Here is a 4,886-nt window from a genome sequence, read left to right as displayed (position 1 = left end):
AGCGTGGTCTACAGGCGGCTGGTGTTGGCCTTGCGCCACGGTTTTTGTCATGCGCGCCTCAGGGGATCGCTCTCCATTGGCCGGCGCCGGCGCGCGGCACTTGCACCACGTCGTGAAGACTGCGCGCCCACAGCCAGCTGATCTCGCCGCGAGCGGCGCGGGCGCGAGCCGCCGTTAGACGTCACGGACCTGTGGCGCGCGCCGGGGAGGCGGCGGTCCTGGAAGCCACACAAGCGTGGGAATGAACACCATGGGGGGGGGGGGGGGGGGGTAAAGGGGTGGTATCCATTCGTGTCCCTCCCTTAAGTACTCGTTTTGATGGCGTGAGGGCCCGCAATAAACCCTGCTCTCTCCTCTCTCTCTTTACCTCTTAAACGTCTGCGCAAACAAATGTTAAAGGGAGTGTCTCACATTTATATAGGGTTTTGAATTGAAATAGCGGATCTCTAAGACTGTCCGGTGCTGTTAACAATCCTGCTCTTCTTAAGATCAAAGCCCCTCCAAGTTCTGAGCTGATGTCTGCGAAAATCGGGAAAGGTATATCGGGGAGAGTATTTTGAAGTCACCTCGGCATTCCCGACGCCATAACGTCATTCAAATCCTGTCGTTCCATGAGCCATTCGGCAATCAGGACCAAAAAAAAATGTCATTGTCCACGCGTTCATATTTGGCGTTCGTAAGCGCGATTTCCATATATAAAGGCCTTCACCTGGCTCGCAATTAGTGTTGTGCAAGGTATGATGACGTAATCAAACCATGGCGCAATGGGGAGCACGTGTACTAAACAGAGAATAGTACTGTCTAAAACAGCCCTTTTCGGTTGAAATGTTTGCCTTCAGTTAAAGGTGAACTTATTTCATCATGTATGATGCCTGCTTCAACATTTTCAAACATGAAACAATCCCTTGAAACAAAAACATACAAAGGTGCAGGCTGTGATCGGGGCATGGTTATAGATTCCTAGAAGCTGTTCATTGATCTGTTCTGGAGTGTAACCTATACTAAGCTATGGAAACACGGCCCTTCGGCTCCCAATGTCACATTATGCAAAGAGCGGCGAACCGGTCGGCGAGCTGTTTGGTGCGGCTCGATCAAGCCCTAAATGGAGCAGTCAGTTTCTCCTCTTGGGACAGGGTCGATGATCTGATGATGAAGGGTGGGGGTCTCCAGACTTTCACGACAATCTAAGTTGCATCTACCATCAATTACCCCCTCTGCTGCGCTCGAGAATGGTCCAGCTCATACTGAGTTTACAATCCCGTGTTTTGATTTACATATCCGCTTTACAGTACACATTTACGTCATGTAAAAATGCATCGAACATTTCGTAAATGTCAATGATAAGAACTCACAGATTCGGAAAGGTTGCCTGCTGTGTTTCGTGCACGTTGTTTGGGGCCGGTTTATCCGATAACCATAGGCAGGCGATGCGGCGCAAACAACAGGCTTTACTCTTATGCAGGCGTGTCCCTCAACATACTTTGGGCTGGGGGTGGGGGAATGAGTCACCAATTACGTATTAAGCCTCCCTCCCAATGCTCTTCTGACATCCCCGCCTCAGTGCGTATACGCAAAGAGGGAATAGACCAATGCAATGTAGAACAATATCTTAACCATTGGTACCTGGTAGCGTACCTAAAAGTTTATGAATGATTCCACATCCATCAAGTTGTGACGACGAAAGGTGCTCCAGATGAGGTGTTCCCTAGTACCGTCCAGTCGACGCAACAGCTGCACCTGCTGTGGGAAGTCGATAGTTCGGCCGATTGTCCACGGTGTTGCTCCTCATCTTAAGTTTGGAGGGGGCCTTAAGCTTTTTAGGGTTCGCTGGCTTGTCCAGGCGGACGTAGACCCTGAGATTACAACACAGCATGAAGTCCATGAGTGACAGGTAGGACGAGTGAGAAGCCACGTCATGACGGTCTTGAGCTGAGGGGCATTCCTGAGAGCTGATCCCAATCACGACCGTGCCGTGCGCAATGTCGCCCAGTTCTGCTGGAGCTACTCCTCTCTCCGATCGACCCCGTGAAACCGTCCGAAGCCGCCAGGGTGCTCGTGCTCGTCCTCAACGAGGCATCTCCAGTAGAGTCAGAATTTGACGAGCGTGAAATGAGGGGTGACTACCGTTGCTTTGTCACCGCTGTCAACTTTGTATGTTCCCGCTATCACACCGCTGATGTCTGTCGGATGTGAACCCTTCATTGATTATGGGAGAAATGCATCTGTCGCCTGTTAAAGGGAACGTTCCACATTTGAAGATATTGAGATAAGCATTAGATATGACGGGAAACGCTTACTTGTAACTACTGATAAGCTTTCAAGCTTCAAGGCCCCCCCCAAAAGTAGCAAAATTTCAAAGTTTGCAAAAATGCGTCGCATTACGCCATTGTTTGATGGCGTCATGGAATGGTTTTGTGATGACAGCAATACCTGGCAGCATCTGGTAGCCAGATCTAAGGAATACCTCGAAACGCACGAAAGCTGACGGCAGCAAGCCGTTTCCGTCGCGGTTACTGTGTTGGCCGGCGGGTTAGTGAATGGCTTGTTTGAGGACTTTTTGTCTTGGTACTGGTTGTAAGAGAAACTTTGCTGGGCTGTTTGACATACGCAACGTAATGTAGCGGAAGTTAGCCTACATTCAGCCCACATTCAGCCCAGCCCAAATTTGGCAGCACAAATATAGGGAATTCCCTTTACCGGCCAATATCTCCCATAGGATAAGGAAATCATGGACTGGCGAAATGTCACCTGAAAGCTCTCTTTCGGCCAAAGACAACAGTGCACAGAAAAATCACCTACCTTGTCTAGGGGAAAAGCTATAGACGATCCGAAAAATCATGTCTATGGGGCGGCCCCTACGATTTTCTTCAAAATTGCGTCATCGAACCATCGACAGATACGTATCAATCCGGCTGAAGAAACCCTATGGGGCATTGATATTCTGGGGGTCAAAAACCCTTAGGAAACATATATAACGGCGCTTGGCACTTACTTAACGGCAAACATAGGCCGAGTTGCATGTCAAATGAAAGCATGCGGCATCCCAAATGCAGAAGTGCAAACCCAAAACCCCTATCCCCTAAAACCCCTATGGGGCATTTATATTCAGGGGGTCAAAAACCCTTAGGAAACATATATATATAACGGGGTTTGGCACTTACTTAACGGCAAACATAGGCCGAGTTGCATGTCAAATGAAAGCACGTGGCATCCCAAATGCAGACGTGCAAACCCAAAACCCCTATCTTGTCTAGGGGGAAAGTTATAGACAATCTAAAAAAATCATGTCTATGGGGCGGCCTCTACGACTTTCTTCAAAATTGCGTCATCGAACCATTGACAGCTACTCATCAATCCGGCTGAAGAAACCCTATGGGGCATTTATATTCAGGGGGTCAAAACCCCTTAGGAAACATATATAACGGGGTTTTACACTTACTTAACGGCAAACATAGGCCGAGTTGCATGTCAAATGAAAGCATGTGGCATCCCAAATGCAGACGTGCAAACCCAAAACCCCTATCTTGTCTAGGGGGAAAGTTATAGACAATCTAAAAAATCATGTATATGAGGCGGCCCCTACGATTTTCTTCAAAATTGCGTCATCGAACCATTGACAGCTACTCATCAATCCGGCTGAAGAAACCCTATGGGGCATTGATGTTCAGGGGGTCAAAACCCCTTAGGAAACATATATAACGGGGTTTGGCACTTACTTAACGGCAAACACAGGCCGAGTCGCATGTCAAATGAAAGCAAGTGGCATCCCAAATGCAGACGTGCAAACCCAAAATCCCTATCTTGTCTAGGGGGAAAGTTATAGACATTCTAAAAAATCATGTCTATGAGGCGGCCCCTACGATTTTCTTCAAAATTGCGTCATCGAACCATTGATAGCTACTTATCAATCCGGCTGAAGAAACCCTATGGGGCATTTATATTCAAGGGGTCAAAACCCCTTAGGAAACATATATAACGGAGTTTTGCCCTTACTTAACCGCAAACATAGGCCGAGTCGCATATCAAATGAAAACACGCGAAAACCCAAATGCAAACGTAAAATCGAGATTCGCGTATCTGGTCTAGGGGGAAATTTATAGACGATCGAAAAAATCATGTCTATGAGGCGGCCCCTACGATTTTCTTCAAAGTTACGTCATCGAACCATCGACAGATACGTATCAATCCGGCTGAAGAAACCCTATGGGGCATTAATGTTCAGGGGGTCAAAACCCCTTAGGAAACATGTATAACGGGGTTTGGCACTTACTCAACGGCAAACATAGACCGAGTTGCATGTCAAATGAAAGCACGTGGCATCCCAAATGCAGACGTGCAAACCCAAAACCCCTATCTTGTCTAGGGGGAAAGTTATAGACAATCTGAAAAATCATGTCTATGAGGCGGCCCCTACGATTTTCTTCAAAATTGCGTCATCGAACCATTGACAGCTACTTATCAATCCGGCTGAACAAACCCTATGGGGCATTTATATTCAAGGGGTCAAAACCCCTTAGGAAACATATATAACGAAGTTTTGCCCTTACTTAACCGCGAACATAGGCCGAGTCGCATATCAAATGAAAACACGCGAGAAACCAAATGCAAACGTAAAATCGAGATTCGCGTATCTGGTCTAGGGGGAAAGTTATAGACGATCGAAAAAATCATGTCTGTGAGGCGGCCCCTACGATTTTCTTCAAAATTGCGTCATCGAACCATCGACAGATACGTATCAATCCGGATGAAGAAACCCTATGGGGCATTAATGTTCAGGGGGTCAAAACCCCTTAGGAAACATGTATAACGGGGTTTGGCACTCACTTAACGGCAAACATAGACCGAGTTGCATGTCAAATGAAAGCACGTGGCATCCCAAATGCAGA

Source organism: Pollicipes pollicipes, unplaced genomic scaffold (genome assembly GCF_011947565.3).
Source record: "Pollicipes pollicipes isolate AB1234 unplaced genomic scaffold, Ppol_2.1 Scaffold_3087;HRSCAF=3621_pilon_pilon_pilon, whole genome shotgun sequence".
Classification (NCBI taxonomy): Eukaryota; Metazoa; Arthropoda; class Thecostraca; order Pollicipedomorpha; family Pollicipedidae; genus Pollicipes; species Pollicipes pollicipes.
Note: the sequence above shows the minus strand (reverse complement) of the source record.